The following is a 17,623-nucleotide window of genomic DNA, read 5'->3' on the forward strand; positions in this document are numbered from 1 at the left end:
CATCCTGGGCCGGCGACTCTACATCATCCTGGGCCGGCGACTCTACATCATCCTGGGCCGGCGACTCTACATCATCCTGGGCCGGCGACTCTACATCATCCTGGGCCGGCGACTCTACATCATCCTGGGCCGGCGACTCTACATCACCCTGGGCCGGCGACTCTACATCACCCTGGGCCGGCGACTCAACATCACCCTGGGCCGGCGACTCAACATCACCCTGGGCCGGCGCCTCAGGGCTCGTGCATCAACGGCTCACCTCAGCATTGCCCTGGGCTGTCGCACCTCAACACCACGGCTCAACATCACAACTCGGCATCACAATGGGCCATCGCCTCAGCATCGCACTGGGCTGTCGCCCCAACTTTAACGCCAGTCACCTGGTTGTATCGGTATCCTCATCCATCCTGCATGACAAACTTATCGCAGCTACCCACTGGTAGCGAGTAGGAGTTTATGTCTATTTTGATATGCCGTTTTTGTTCTGGTGCCGTTATTCAGTGATGTTTCAGCTTTCTGCTCTGTCCCTCTCAGGTCTCGATAACCGGCTCTCCAACTCTCCTCTGTCGTAAGCTCGCACTTTCTGCATTCTCCTGACTAAGGTGCCACCCTTTTTTATTGCTAGTCTAATCATGCAGTTACCGCAAGTTGTTTCTCTCAACCAACCAGGGCATCCGCCCCACTGCCTGTGTCCATGCCTGCTTTGCACAAGCATTCACCGTGCCACACCGCGTAGGTGTTTATCATAACTGACATGGTGTTATTATTCTTGGTCGAGATGTTTTCTTGGTGTTTCATTCATTGTTCGTTTCAGCTACAAGCTCTGCTCTCTCCCTCTCTTAGGTCATGATTACCAGTTGTCTGCCGATTCTCCTCTGTTTTAACCTGACCTTTCTGCTATCCTGGCCGAGGTGCTCGTCTTTTAATGTTAGCCACTCATGCTTTGTCTAAAGCTGTCTCTCTCACCACTCTGGGCAGACGCCCGCATAGTGCAGGCTTTCAGCCGCTGGTCCGACGCAGTGCATCTTGCATTCGGCTCATTCCTCGCTTTGTCATCTGGCTCAGTGTACTGTTTCTGTTCTGTTAACTCTTCTCGTTCCTCGCCCAAGAGGTATACAGCACGCTCGTTCAGAATCGGCGTGGCCACCACGGCCGCTAAGCGGGGTCTGTCCCCTACTGCGATCAAGGCGCTGGGCCGTTGGTCGTCTGGCGCATACGCTTCCTGCATTTGCCTCACTCCTCATCACGTCGTTGAAGCATGCTATATCTGGTCTGTAACTTTATGTTTTCTATTCTCATTTCTGGTGACGGTGGTATTTTGCTGCACCGGCGGCATTCACTCCATCTCTTGGGGGGCTATCGCTCCGGTCACCCGGTCATGTCTGTATTCTATCCTTCTCTCATCTATCAGATCGATTTTATAGTCGTCCGTAAGCCTGTTATCTCTATATTTTGTAACATTGAACCAGCCTAGTTGCCATGGTTGTTTATCTATGATGTCAACTATCATACCACATATTATAGCCTACATTCATTCATTCATCCATCCATTCATTTACTCATTCATCACCATGTTCTACTCTCTCTCCTAGGTCACGATTCCGGCTCTCTACCTACTGTCATAATCTAAGTTTTCAGCGCTCTCCTGACCAAGGTGCATCTATCAATCAAATCATAACGCTCTGCTGTGTCTCTGCTCTCAGCGCATCCGCGCCATGTCTTCTCGCATAGCCTAAGGTACCGACATTATCATCACCATCATCATCACAGGCTTCATGCCTCCGCTAGACCACCGCCCATAAGCTTAAGCCTTAGAACATCCCTATCATTTATAATCTCATTTAATCTATCATCATTTGTCTTCCAACACCTATCACTTATCACTCATCATCATCATTATTATTATTATCATTGTAATCATTGTCGTCATTGTCATCGTTATCATTATCATCTTTATCATCATCATCATTGTTATCATCGTCATCATTATCATCATTGTCATCATTATCGTCATTGTCATCATTATCATTATCATTATCATCTTCATCATTGTCATCATTATCATCATTATCGTCATCATCGTCATCATTGCCATTGTCATCATTGTCATTGTCATCATTATCATCATTATCATTATCATCATCATCTCATCATCATCACCTATCATCCTTCATCTTCCGTCTATCATCAATCAATCATCTAACTAACTTTTCATGTCTTTCAGATGGTGTCTCCTTGTAAGCGGTAGGTGAGTTCACTTCTAATCTCTATTTTGGGGCAGGCTACGCCCGCCTCCATCTCCGCTGGAGGATATGCTGTCCTATCCCGGAGTTCAACGCGAAGACGGGAACCTTCGCCAAACTGATTCATGCATTTTATCAAGTGTTATTGTTCGCCAAACTTTTATGCATTCCTGTATCATGTCTAATGTTCAATAAATGTTAATAACGTTCGTTTGCCTCTCGAGTCTTCATGGTAGAAATGGGAGCTTGCGTAAATTCTACCAGGGAGACTCGAATTTCTCGGCTGTCAAACTTAGCCTACTAGGCCAACCAACAAATCTTCCTTTTGACAGATCATACATGCGTCATCATTGCCCAGGATCGCCAACCAATCACAACGCGAGATTGGGGGTTCCCCCGTTACGCGTCACTCATGCATCGTTACCTCTCAGCCAATGGATCACATTCACGTTTGTTTAAATAGCTGTCACTCATTCTGTTCTCTGCTTTTCAGTTAAGCCGATTTTGAAGCCACCACCACCCCTCCGTCCACCGTCACCAGAGGTTCCCGTCTGTTAGGGGGCAGGCTACGCCCGCCTCCATCTCCGCTGGAGGATATGCTGTCCTATCCCGGAGTTCAACGCGAAGACGGGAACCTTCGCCAAACTGATTCATGCATTTTATCAAGTGTTATTGTTCGCCAAACTTTTATGCATTCCTGTATCATGTCTAATGTTCAATAAATGTTAATAACGTTCGTTTGCCTCTCGAGTCTTCATGGTAGAATAACATGAACAAATACACATTAACCATATTAAAATAAACTTAAGAGCATTATTTCAGTCCTCAAGATCTGACTCAGTACAGTAAGCATCTGGAAATATGTCACCATGATTATCCTCTTCATGCTGATATACGCATGTCTGAAGTTTTTAGAGGGTTGTGCATTTTGAGCTACTTCTCAGACATTGGCAATTTGGCAGTTTACATTGATGGCTGCACTTGCAAGACATCAGTTGTAGCACTGCCTCAGGGGCTGGAGATTGCCGCATCCATAGTGAGCTGGTTATTTTCATAGTTGGCCCAGCCATGGTCAAGTGGGCTTGGAATTTGTGGATGCTGCTGAAAACTTGCTCTCAAGATGCCAGCCTGATAGTTGGCAAACATAGCATGCATGAGGAGGCAGTCCTGACATGGTGGAAGTTGGCTTGATTCACACTCTCCATGCTGAGTGCAGAAAAGCTGGTAGCGGGTTGTATTTATGTTCTACGTATTTGTTGATGTTATGTTGAGTTGGCACCTAAATGCTTCATGAATACATCCATGGACAGCTCCAAGTCCTGCCCCAGCTTATGAAAAACTGCTTGAAAGAGCTCTGATCTCATCGAGAGCTTTAAGGCTCTGAGCTTTCCACGGCCTGCACTGTCCTTTTGTGTTTTTATGATTATTTTTTGTATTTACTTTACATTATTTTTCTATTGTAGCCCTAGCCTCTTCCCCCTTACATTAGAAAATTTGTATTTAATGTTAAGATATTCCCTATCAAATAACCTGGTGGCTCGGTAGTACTCGCACTGGGTACAAAGTAGTTCAAGAAAACTGTCATGTAGTGTACCCCGGTTGTCATGGGGTGCATGTGGTGTCTTAATCGGTTACATAAGACTTCATGCATTGTTAGCAATGTTGTTATAATGTAGTTGAGCGTTTTCAGGGTCGACAGGGCCATTTGCAGTAGGAGGCTATCAGAGGTGGAAAGAATACTAAAAAATGTAATTAAGTAAAAATAGTAAAATACCATTACTTGATTCAAATTCTACTCAAAGTAGAAGTAAAATTACCTCTTTAAAAATCTACGTGTGTAAAACTTTAAAAAAAAAAAATGCAAAAATGTAATTTGAGTAAAAGTTAGTTACTTAGTTACTAGTCTTTCTATTGCTTTCCTTAAATAGCACCCTTCGTGACCTCTGTCTATCTCTACACAAGTCATCTTCCAATAACCTGTCGATCGTGACAACAAAATTCTGTGTGTCCTGGTGTGGCAAAGTTGCAGGCCTAGGGTCAGCTCATTGATACAATAGCCCATTACTCTGAATTTAGGGGTCTGGATTTGTGTTTGGGTCAGGGACCTTCAATTTCAAAGGCTGGGAAGCCTACCAAAGGAAATAGTCTGGTGGATCTCATTTAATTCCCTGTTGTGAGATTACATTCATGAATAAGTTTTATTAATAAATAATAAGTCTTGTATATCTTCAAAAAAAAAAAACTGTTTTTAGGCTGCGTTGCTACTCCCTCCGATCTAGGCCCTAGTGTGTGCTCTACTATTCTCAGCCAGTCGCTTGCAACTCCATTGTGTACCGTCTGTGGGCTGTCGAACTAATGGTATGGGGCCGGCGGGCCCTAAATAGTAATCCAATAGATTAGTCCAAAATAGATAATTTATGGTAAATGGTAATAACACACAATTTCCCTTCATGTCTGACAGATTTTACCCTTTATTTCAATTTTGCCTTCCTCAGTACTCAAGGTAGATGTAAGTAAAATACTTTACTTACAAATTGTAATTTGAGTAAAAATAAAATCACCCATTTTAATAACTACTTTGGAAACTACAAATTACACATGTATGAGGTACAGGTAAAGTACACAAGTATGAGGTGGCCCCTTGTCAGTATATCAGGAATATACTCATCACCACTAAAAGTGTATAGGCCTTTTCCTCACACATGTGTTATGTTTAAGCATGCATAAGAAAAGGTATTGTATAAACTTGAATTGATGTCTATCCCTGATATTTTCTAAAGGGTGCCTCATACTTAAGTACTACTTATTACTACTTAACCCCTTAGAGCAGCACTATGGCTCTCTGTAATGTCATAGCAATGTTGTTATGATGTAGTTAAGCATTTTCAGGAAGTCAATAGGGTCGCCGGCGACCCCAGCTGCAGTAAGAGGCTACGTGTTTTTGGGAAACTCAGCCGAAGACGATATTATAAGAGTTACCAGCAGGGACAGCCAGATGAAGGTAGATATTTGAGCAGAAGGAGAGAAATGCAAGCAGATAAAGCTCATAGAGTCAACTCCATCTGTCAGGCACAGACACACAGCCACTGCCACACCAACACCCATGCACATTATGTGTTTTCTCTGGGTTATGTGTGGAATGATCAAAATTTGAGAATAGCATAACATATGAATCTAGAAACCACCACTTATTTTCACATAGTAAATGTACTTTCATTACCAGACACTGAAGCAGTAACTGTACGAGAATGCAACTCTTCAATTTTTTGATTGTTAATAATGGTGAAACATGTAATCTGTTATTCCCTGTTACTGGCCTGCTCTCTGGACTCTTCATACAGTATGTTGCTTTGAAGGTGGGGTGATCCCTCACCCCCACTACTTTCAGTGCAGAGCGGGTCAGTCTGTTGATTTGGGACTTTACTTTTATGGTTAGATTTCCAAACCCAAGTGATTGTATCATAGGCATGCACAGATATAGGAACGGACTTGGTGGTGCTAAAGTACCTGCCCCTTCGCAGTATTGGACAAAAAAAGGCCCTTTTTGAAAGTTCCCTTTTTATTTTGTCACAATGTGTTCCATATTGGCATGATCATCTACGGTAGAAATTATTGAGATCAAAAGCATGTGACAATTCCCCCTGATAGTTTATAATACAAGGGTGGGGAATCTAACTTATGTCTCAAGGGCCGTTTACGGCCCCTGATGTAATTTTAATCTTATGCAGTTTAAAATGGGTTTTGACATGCTTTGTAAAGAACTCTTAGAAATTTAATTTGCAATACACTTAAGTTGTTTTCAGGGGACCTAGTGGAGGTGGGGTCTGTTGTGAAGGTGCCCACCTTCAATATAGGCCTAAACTGCAGGGGCAAATCCTGATATGTGTTCAAAGTGCAGCCTTTTGGCCCTCGAATGAAAACGACTCCCCACTCCTGCTCTAACCTAGCAAGGCAACTGGACGTTCCACACGCCCCCTGCTCCAAACCTTGAGCACCTGCCCCCAAAAATGTCTGTGCATGCCACTGGATTGTATAGTGTAGTACACTCTCAACAACAGCATGGTACAAAAAGTGACTTTATCCTCTCCAAACACCCTTAGTCGATGTAAAAAGTGTAGTCTCTGCTTCATCAAATAGGTCTTTGTCTACATATCTAATTCGAGTGTGTCTGTAAATTAGTTTACATTTAAGTACATTACACTTTGTTTGGATAATGAAACAACTATTAAGGAAACTTGTAATCCAAAACCCACCTGCATTGTAATGTACTGGGAAAATTGTGTGGTGAGGCATAGAAGATTTATTTTTTTTACCCAATCTACCAGTATTTTCACTCTTGAGAAATAAACCCTCATTTTTAAATGAAAAGTCAGTGAAAATGGGGGCCTGAACTAAATTAAGTGGGAAATCTGTGTAACGTGCCCTTTGAACTATCCAAGAATTTTGTACAACATCTTTTCCTATAAATTTATTTATCTCAAAGTCATTTTTATGTTCAATTTATCAAGATATTTAAGCAATATGACTCGAGTGGGAGGGATGATGTGCACTGACATCCTCCCTGGTGTGGTTCGGCCATAGGCACGCGTAGAATGCCAGTAGAACGCGTCTCATCCAATCAGATATCGCAAAATAAATTGACTGGATCTAACTATTGTATAAAGTTAATTAGCCTAGGCGTTTTTAGTGTAAAATGGTTCAAATAAGAAATGCATGATAAATATGATAAAGCTACTGTTCTGCAAAGGTTATCATACCAATTCATAAACTGGACATATATAGCAATAATAAAATACCAACAAGACTTTGCCCACCCTTTCGATTGCGATCGGTGGTCTGGCTCATGGACTAATGTAGTGGTGGAGCAAGGCCACACATGTGCAACTGTGATCCCCCAACTTTTTTTTTTCAATGGATACTTGACTCTAGCTTTTTTTTCTGGACTATGCACAGTGACGTCTGACACTCCTAGACACTAGTTTGGAAACCTTTTGCTGCTCTGTGCCACTTAGCTAGGGCACATGTGATGAATCAATGTTATCCTTCTCATCGCCAACCGCAACTGTGTGTGTGTGTGTGTGTGTGTGTGTGTGTGTGTGTGTGTGTGTGTGTGTGTGTGTGTGTGTGTGTGTGTGTGTGTGTGTGTGTGTGTGTGTGTGTGTGTGTGTGTGTGTGTGTGTGTGTGTGTGTGTGTGTGTGTAAGAGAGTGAGAACTGCCTTTGGCTGAATGTAACCTATGTAAGAGTGACCTAGGCTATATATTACATTACATTATTACATTACATTGCATTTGGCAGACGCTTTATAACCAAAGCGACTTTCAAAAGAGGACATAATCAAGCCAACATCACAAGCAAATACAAAGTGCACAGGAGATATATAGAACAACAAGTGCAGTTGCAAAGAGGGGTTAGTTTTTTTTTATTTTTTTTTAATAAAGAGTAAATAACGAGCACACACACTCACAAACTAAACTAAACTAGACATGTCAGGAGTCTGCCCTGGGGCAAGGCCAGTTCAAGCATTAGTCTAGTAGATTCTCTCGAAAGAGGAATGTCTTTAGTTGTTTCTTGAAGGCTGCAAGAGATATATGCAGGGGCGGAGTGGCCCACCTTTTCCCACCGGGAGAATTTTCCCCTTGGCGGCCCGCTTTTTAAAAAAAAACAAAAACAAAGCGAACAACATGGTTTCCTAACCAAAAAGACAAAAGCCACGAAATCTGCAGTCGTACTACATGTGAACATTAGTGTTGTCAAAATATCAACCTGAATTGGAGAATTTAGCCTACACCTTGATGAAATGCACAGCCAGTGGTGTAGTCGTAAAACGAAGTATTATACACACCCATTTCAAAATTTCAGGGATTACAGTATACCCACTTAAAATTGTTTGATCCATTATTTACAATAGCACAAATATATACATAGTACACATCAAAAAATGCTCAAATATACAGTATACCCACTTCAAAAAGTAGACTACACCACTGGAGCCATCATCACAGTCCAAAGCATTCATAGGCCTACTAGGTTAGGCTACATCACGCTACTGTTCCATGGAAATGTGCACTCCACTGTCATTTTGACAGTTTGAAATTGAAATATCGTTTAAGGAAGACAGGATTAGCATGGGCACAAAGTTTTGAGTGTGGGGATTTTTAGAAGAGTAGGCTTACAAAACATATAGTAGCCTATAGCTTACAAAAAGTCTGTCTACATTGTGCAATAAACCCACCATGCAGCAAATAAGCCAAACCTAGCTACTTCAAAGCACAACCATAAGTCAACAAAATGTATAACCAAACGGTGTAGGCCTACCTTAAAACGCTTTCTTCATCGCAGCAAATGTCTTTGCTTCTTGCAATTACATTTTAATCCACAGTTTAGGCTACACACCCAGCACTGCTCACATCAGAATTTGTGGTAATTATTTTGTTCCATTTCTTCAGACATTACATAGGCTACATCCTAAATGTGCCACATATAAATATATGTATGATATACATTATACTGTAAGGAGATATAGGCCTACCGCTAGTTCTAACAAACCAATGCCATCAAAACATGTACAACGTGTTTTCCTGCTTAGCTGCAGTTCACCTCCTTACCACTTGGTGGAGTCTGTTCGTAACCCAAGTCAATAACCACAGAACAAGTGAATCTGGAGTGGCAGACTGTAAACTGTAACAGTCATGTGGAAATCGGAAAATAAATAACAACTTACTAATATTTCCATTCCTTGGTAACCAATATAAATATCACAGGTTCTTGAAATACTGAAAACGAAACTATGTTACTAAGATCTAGTAAACATCCGCGATCTACGGTGTATGAACATTATCAGTAGAGAAGGGGTGTGGCCAAATTACTGTTTGACACCGTCACTGAGGTATTGCGGTGGGGTAGACGGTATATATCGTGGTGAGTCAATGTCTTAAAGGTAAGTAGTGAATTGGAGTTAGTTAATCTTTGCAATACCGCACTAACACTTCGGGGCCGGCTGAGAACATAATTAGTCTTTGTCTCATTAGCCGCGCTTCAGCGGCCCGGGGCCGCCCGGGGCTCAGGAGAGTGGCCGGCTCGGAGCTGCCGGCCCGGGCCATTTTTTGCCTGATCGGACTCATAGCCGACCCCAGGCACATTCAGGTACACGCCTTGTTTGTGAAACGTCAGTCGGGCACAGCCCACTTTCGCCCCAAATCACAGAAGGACAACAACAGAACGACAAAGGAGGAGAATAAAATGGAGCAAACTCTGCTGGAGCAGGTCGCCGTTTGGCTCGTAGCCTACGGACAAAGACGACAAGAACTGCAAAGAAAATGGCTTGCCTTTCAAGAACAGTTTTATTACATGGCAAAGTTGTCGATTCAGAAGCTGTATGGGACGCAGCGCATGTTAAGAAGACAAAGACGCATGAAAATACGAGCAGCTCGACAACTGAGAGTGAACAGAAGGAGACGTGCGAACATGCCCAGTTAATCCCCCCAATCGCGCACAGAAGCACGAGCCCCGGACATAGCGAGACATGAATGTGCAGGTAATTGAATAAGTTACCATGTGAAAGGAGACCAAATCCCTGAGACATAGCACCTTCATCAGTTGCTATAGAAAATTATATCATAGCCCCGGACATAGCGACACACCCCCTCGTTGCGGCGTGCCATCTGTCTATTCACTCATGTTATTTCCATCCATTTGACATTAAAGCCCTTGTGTAAATTTCAAACTGTGTTTGGCGATCAGTCTGAAACGTGCGATATAGCCTACCAGACCTTCGGCGATAATAGCGCAAAAGCTAAATAAGCCGACATAAATGTCATGTGTGAGTATTTGTGAGTCACTTTTTATTGGTGTCCAGTGGAAAGCATGCCAAATCACGGTAATGGCACAAGAGTTGGCGGCTAAAAGCAGAAAAAAGCCGACATGACTTAGCTATGACATTTAAGTGTAGTGTAGTGGTGCCCATGATCCGATAACAACAAAAAAGTTATGTTGACTAAATAACTTTAAAAACACAAACAGAAGTGCCAAGGTTGCATCCTATGAAATTATGCCATAAGAAAGCCAAACACCCCAAACTAATGCTTAACCATAATTTGCCCAGAATTTAGCGATAAGTCCCCCATGCAGCCACATTTTTACACAGAGGTTGACCCCGCCTCCGAGCCTCGGCGGTGCTTGCTGGCCCATCGAATTCGACGGGCCAGGGAAATCGGCCCTTAGCCCCACAACCTGGCCCGGCGGCCATCTTTAGCACCTAGCCCCCTTTTGATGAGATCACCGTCAGCCCCCTTTTGTCCGGGCCAGCCCGGGGCTGGCCCTGCAATGAGACCAAGGCTAATGTGGTCAAGCACTGTGGGGCCGGCTGAGAACATAATGCGGCCGCTGAAATATATTTCGCGGCCGCGGCCCACCGGGACAAGTCCCCGATCTCCCGATGGCCACTCCGCGCCTGGATATATGGGTAATATATGTGTAATGATGTGTGTAATGTCCTTGTTATTAGTTTAATGGGTCTATAGCAGCATAGTTGCACCTCCAACTCCCCCCCCCCACACACACACACACAGACACAGACACACACACTGCACCAAGGACTGCACCTTACCTGCAGTACCTCAGTCCTGGAACATAAGGCAATATAACATACTGCTTACAATGCTGCTACCCCATCTACTACTTATATAACTAGGCTAGTTATTATACTGTTACTATTGCTACTGTCACTGTTATTATCTCTATTATTGTACTGTCTACATTCTATATTTATCTTATCTTCTGTTTACATGTTCAATGTTAAATGTTGAATGTTAAATGTTAGATGTAAGCACAGGTGGTCGCACCTGCTTGGCATTTCTGCCTGACGGACCTCCGACGGTGCCATTGTGCAGGCTGCAGGGTCGTCAGCTGGGGGGCCACCCATCATCTGATGTTTCGCTCCATTATCCCCCAGAACATCTCAGGGAGGTGGAGCAACGACAGGGATGTCTACCTGCCGCCCCCTGCAGCCTGCTGAAGGATCTGTGTTCGCCCCACTCTCTGACCCCAGTGTTATTGTCGTTGTGTGTGAAACAAGTCGCAGGGGACTGTGCATGGCAGGGATGTTCATCTCCCTGAGTCAGGCACAGGCCTGACCGCATACCAACGTCTCCCTCAAGAGCCTTCTTTCCCCCATGTGCCATCCTTCCTTCTGAGCCATAGCCAGAAGCTCCCTTCCTCTGCCTCCTCTGCAAGGTCACGAAGAGCTCGCTTCCTGTTAGTGCCTGTGACACCCAGAGTTCTTAGTAGCCTCTGTGTGGATGTCCCGGTAAAACCCCTGCATCCAACCTCCACTGGGAAGGTGAATGGTCTCCACCCAGCTTGTGCGCATGTTGCTGCCAGCTCCGCGTACTTGTCCTTCTTCCATTCGTACACGGACTCCATGTGCTCCTCCCATGGGACTGTCAGCTCTACCATGATGACGGATTTGGCGGGTGCTGACCAGAGCACAATGTCTGGGCGCAAGGATGTTGCTGTTATTTCTGAGGGGAATTTCAGTTGGCGGCTGAGGTCAGCTGCCATCTGCCACTCACCTCCCAGTGACAGGAGCGACTGCTCTGTCTAGTGGGGTCGTAGGCATGTGCAAATTTTCTCAGTCATTTCAAATTGGTGTTAAAGTTTGGTTTTCACTTCCAAGTCGAAGTTTAGGGTCTATAGAACAATTTGGGTTCGAGTGTCAAACGCACAGATAACAAAATGGCCTGCGGGGGGCGCTCTAAAATATATAAACTGCTATAACATTTTATTAGTTTAACCAAATTTAACATATGAGGTATGCATGGATTCAGCATTAAGAGGAGGAGCTGGTGAGCTAAGTATTTGGTTACCAGATTAAAGACACACTATGTAATAAACACACTTTTAGCCCATGGACAGCGAAATTCAGGGGTTTTTTTAAGATAAAGGGTGGAAATGCCCTCCTTGCAATGAAACATCATTTATTGTTACAATTGTTACAAGTTATTGTAAATAAAGTTATTGTAAATATCATTCAACTTGATTTGTTCAGAATATCCCTGAAGCACAAAGATACTTAGGATACCTATACGCAAATATCGCTGCATAAAGCCTATATGATATTTAGGACCCAACTTGCAACTTTGAGTTTATGAATTTAGGATCAAGAGTAACATTTTTCAATCAAGCCATATTTTATTCACACATAAAATTACAAAAACTGTTATATCTGGAAGAAAATAAATCAATAATAATAATAATAATAAGAAGAAGAAGAATAAGACTGCATTTCCGGAGAGACAATGCTATTAGTATGCTTGCGGCTTATGCACACACACACACAGAGCTGTTGTATACACACACAGAAACACGAGGGAAAGAGGTGTGTGTGTGTGTGTGTGTGTGTGTGTGTGTGTGTGTGTGTGTGTGTGTGTGTGTGTGTGTGTGTGTGTGTGTGTGTGTGTGTGTGTGTGTGGAGATGCTTCAGGTGCCTTTCAGCAATGGGTGGGTAGGGAGAGGTAAGGGTGGGATTCGAACCTGCAACCCTCTGACAGACCAACACCCTACCCAGTAGGCCACTGAAACTTACTGTTAAGTTACACTGTTGCAACAACTTGCTAGTTTGACAACTGGGATGTAGCTAGCAACTAAGTAGCCGTTGACATTAACGTGAACAACTTACCTGGAAATGAGGTCCAATGTCTCTTTTGATTTTGGCTATCCATGCCCAACGGGTGTGATGGGATACGGGGAATCGGTGGAAACTTTTATTTCTCCCCGTTTCGTTTTTTTTGTAAGACTTACAGCCAGGTACACAGCAGTAGGACGACATGTAAGCGGTATGTTGAACCCAGAGACATTGATAGAACGTTGCCGTTACCCACCCAAGCACCGTTTAGAACGCAAGATGGCGCTCAGGTGAAAAAGGCGAATAGAGTGGCCACAGCAGCATATTAGGCCACAGTTGCCCAGGTGACAGCAGAGGTCTAACGTTCTACAAGGCTGCATGTGTGTGTGTGTATGAATGACGATTCTAAAGGTGACAGTTTGGCAGTCAATAGCTGAGTAGGCTAATATGTGCAGCCTTAGGGCCAAAACATACCAAGGCGGAACGGAACGGTCGCAGGACGGACGCGGTCTTTCTGCTTAGTTTTGGCCGGCGTGCTTTTCTCTGCCTTGCACACTGACAGCGTCGGCGTGCGCGGCCAGTCCTGTTCAAAACCCTCCCCACAGCTAAAGCTAGCGTGCTACTTTGCCATTCATTTGAATGAGGCACCGCCGGTTGCCGGCGTGAAAAATACGCTGGAGTTCTATTTTCCAAATGCAGCGCGGCGCGGAGCCGGCTCCCGCGCCGCTGACGCCCGACTACCGCCGGTTGGTGTGTAAGGACAGATAGGTTTCAATGTATTTTCACCGACGCCGGTAAAAAACGCGGCCGTTCCGCGACGCTTTACCGCCTTGGTGTGTAAGACCCCTTATTTTTACGCTGTCATATCTCCAAAAGTTTTGCAAGTTGTCAGATGATATTGACACACAAATGGACAACCCTGCTCTTCATATCAAAGCTGAGATCACTTCTCTGGGCCAAATGGTTCAGTCAAAAAATGGACATATTCAGGCCTATGCGCTGAGCTGTTCACACATTTTTTTCCAAGTGAATGGGGTCACATCATAGGGATTTTAAAACTGCTCTCTCTGAAACACTTTTAAGAGTTGGCTTATGATCTTCACACAGTTTGTATTCAGAGCCAAGACCTCTCTGACAATGCCTTTACCTAGTTGATACCTAGTTAAAAACCCCAGGACAGGTCACCTCTCACTCTAACTGCCACAGTTTGTGACATCATCATCTTGACCATTCTACCATTCATTTCAATGAGGGGAAAAACAAGTCTGGTGAACGAATGAAAGGGGGTAGGCCAGCGAAAATTACACCACCCTGAGCCCTTTTCGAGGCGTTCGTTTTGGCACTCGAACCGGGTCTGCAACGATTCAAACCCCAGGACAGGTCACCTCTCACTCTAACTGCCACAGTTTGTGACATCATCATCTTGACCATTCTACCATTCATTTCAATGAGGGGAAAAACAAGTCTGGTGAACGAATGAAAGGGGGTAGGCCAGCGAAAATTACACCACCCTGAGCCCTTTTCGAGGCGTTCGTTTTGGCACTCGAACCGGGTCTGCAACGATTCAAAGCCGCAATACTAATGAATGGCGCTGCAACGATTCAAAGCCGCTGCAACGATTCAAAGCCACTGCAACAATTCAAAGCCGCCATACTAATGAATGGCGATTCCCATAGGCCGAGGTGAATGGAAAAATGTAGAATAATAATAAACTATTGATGAACAATTAGTATGCTTTCCCGCAAGCATACTAAATAAACTGTTGGAGAACAATTAGTACAGTATGCTTGCTGGGGGCAAGCAGAGGCCTTTGGCAAGCATACTAAATAATACTATACAACTATTTCATACATGGTAGACACAATCATCTGCTGTTATGAAGACATCTCTGTCATCTGGGAACTGTCCATTTGTTACCAGCGCAGTTGACAGGAATGAAAACCGTTCTTATTATCTGCATTTGCCAGAAATGCCTGCCAATGCCTGCCAACTAGAGGTGAAGTGCAGCTGTACTAGTACTTGTACAAATAGACCTGCCAGATCTCGGTGCAAGTGTATGAAGGCAGAGTTAAAGTGCACACCTCTGTGCAAGTGCACATGCAATTTCTAAGACTGACCACTGACTGTTTTTGTATCTGTTCTCTGTCATAGTTATTGTAGAGTGGAGTATAGGAATAAATGTTAGCCCTATGGTCTTCTGTTTGTTTTTTGAATGCAGGAAAAAAATGATGTTCCCCATAGTATTTATTATTATTATTATTATTATTATTATTATTATTATTATTATTATTGATTTACTTTCTTCCAGATATAAAGTTTTTAAGTTGTGAATAAAATGATGGCTCGATTGAAAAAAAGCTGGTACTCATGATCCTAAATTCATAAACTCAAAGTTGCAAGTTGGGTGCTAAATATCACATAGGCTTTAGGCAGCCATATTTGTGTATAGGTATACTAAGTATCTGTGTGCTTCAGGGATATTCTGAACAAATCAAGTTAAGTGATAACCCAGGCTTTATTTACAATAACTTGTAACAATAAATTATGTTTCATTGCAACTTTGAGGGCATTTCCACCCTTTATCTTAAAAAAGCCCGGATTTAGCTGTCCATTGGCTAAAAGTGTGTTTATTACATAGTGTGTCTTTAATCTGGCAACCAAATACTTCGCTCACCGGTTTCTCCTCATCATGCTGAATCCATACATACCTCATATGTTAAATTTGGTATAACTAATCAAAAGTTATAGCAGTTTATATATTTTAGAGCGCCCCCCGCAGGCCATTTTGTTATCTGTGTGTTTGACACTCGAACTCAAATTGTTCTATAGACCCTAAACTTCAACTTGGAAGTGAAAACCAAACTTTAACACCAATTTGAAATGACTGTGCCTAATACGACTCCACTAGTCCCTGTGGTGCGCTGTGCTGTTGTCCCCGGGTTGGCAGCTTGAATTGCCGGGTCTGTTGAGTCTCTCAGTTCGAAGTGGAGTCTCACCTTCTCCTTTTTGTACCCTAGACTGATGGACTGCAGTGGGAGCTGCAAGGAGTTTCTCCCAAACAGTGCCGTGGTGGAGAGGGAACGTGGAAGGCCGAGCCACTTCCGGATTAAGTTATTGGCCTTTGCCTCTAGCTTCAGGACCGTGGTCATTGTGATGTCACTCAATTTCAGGGGCCACATTAGGCGGTGGTACAGAGTGAATTGGTAGCACCACACCTTGAACTTCCCTGGAAGGGGGCACTGGTCGATCTTGTGGAGGCCCTCCTGGAGTTGGGCTGTAACAGCTGAGGCCATGTTTTTGTCAGAGAGGTCTGCGGTGTACATTCTGCCAAGGCTTCTCACAGGTGCCTCTGCCAGTAAGGGGAGTCTTTCACCAGCCACAGTGAAGATGATGTTGTCATTCCTGCTCCCTTTTCTGATCGACAGGCTGCGAGATTTTGGTGGCTTGACTTTCATGTGAGCCCAGGCTAATAGTTCTTCTAGCCGTCTGAGGAGTCTGGCTGTGCAGGCTGCTGTTTGGAGGAGGGTGGTGGCGTCATCCCTATAGCACCTCATGGCTGGAAGTCTTTGGTCTTTGTCTCTGCTCTGACCCCTCGGACCATCTGTCTTCCGCCTATCAGGAGGATCTCAAAAGCCACAGTGAAGAGGATGGGAGAGATGGCGCATCCCATTGCTATCCCCTTCTCGAGTCGATGCCAGTCGGTTGAGATGTCCCGGGTTGTGTAGCACACGTACAGGTTGTCAAAGTAGGTGGCTACCAAGTTCTGGACGCATGCTGGTATGTGGAAGAAGCTGAGGGAGTACGCCATGAGCTGGTGAGGAACAGAGCCGAAGGCGTTTGCCAGGTCCAGCCAAACTACATGCAGGTCTTCTTTGCGTCGTTTGGCTGTCTGGATTTGGTCCCAGATCACTGCCGAATGTTCTACACAACCAGGGAATCCTGAGACTCCTGCCTTTTGGCAACTGGTGTCAATGTACTGGTTTGCTAGAAGGTAGCTCGTCATCCGTCTGGCCAGGATGGAGAAAAAGACCTTACCCTCCACATTCAACAGGGCGATGCCTCTGAACTGACTGAGGTGTTGGGAGTCTTTCTCCTTTGGGATGAAGGTGGTGACTGCTTGACACCATGCCGAAGGGATGGACTCAGTTTTCCAAGCTGCAACCATGAGCCTCCATAACGCCTTCAGGAGCCCAGGGCAGTTCTTAAATACCTTATAAGGTACGCCGTTTGGCCCAGGTGCTGACACCGACCTTGCACGCTCCACTACCTGCTTGACTTCTGCCCACCTGGGTGGGGAGGTGTCAAACTCTATGGAGGGCTCAGGTGGGCGGGGTACATAGCCTGGTGATCCAAGGGGCTTTGCTCTCAGGTTGTCACTCAGCTGGTCCGAGATGTGTTGCTCCAGCTCCTGCTTGGTGACCTGCAGTTTTCCAGACTTACTCTCCTCCAGGAGGCTGCGGGCGAAGAAGCCTGGGTTCCCGGAAGAAGCATGTGCTTGCCTTCTCCCTTTACTTCTCCGCTTCTTAATCCTTTCAGCTGTCCTGAGGTGTGCAAGTCTTTCCTTGATCTTGTCCCAGAGATCTTTCAGGCCCTCTTTTTCCTCTGGCTCAGCTTTCTTCCAGGACTTCCTCAAGAGGCGTCGCTCCTTCCCCAGCTGGAAGATTTCCTTTTCCCGCTTGGCCTCTTCACAGGCTTGTCTCCAAACCGGTTTCTCCCTTCCTCGTGGATGAGAGGGCCGAAGATGTTCAGTTTGGAGG

General features: G+C 44.5%; 1 long non-coding RNA gene across 2 annotated transcripts; it reads left to right on the forward strand.

The window, feature by feature from the left end:
* The first annotated feature begins 1,095 nt into the window (after nucleotides 1-1,095).
* On the forward strand, nucleotides 1,096-2,979 carry LOC134450971 (uncharacterized). Of its 2 annotated transcripts, XR_010035178.1 has the most exons (4): nucleotides 1,096-1,270; nucleotides 1,593-1,737; nucleotides 2,225-2,248; nucleotides 2,737-2,979. It is a non-coding gene; the product is annotated as an uncharacterized LOC134450971 (long non-coding RNA). The 2 variants fall into 2 exon arrangements; XR_010035177.1 differs by lacking the exon at nucleotides 1,096-1,270 and having other exon boundaries at nucleotides 1,433-1,737.
* Nucleotides 2,980-17,623: the final 14,644 nt, after the last annotated feature.

Source organism: Engraulis encrasicolus, chromosome 6 (assembly GCF_034702125.1).
Source record: "Engraulis encrasicolus isolate BLACKSEA-1 chromosome 6, IST_EnEncr_1.0, whole genome shotgun sequence".
Taxonomy (NCBI): domain Eukaryota; kingdom Metazoa; phylum Chordata; class Actinopteri; order Clupeiformes; family Engraulidae; genus Engraulis; species Engraulis encrasicolus.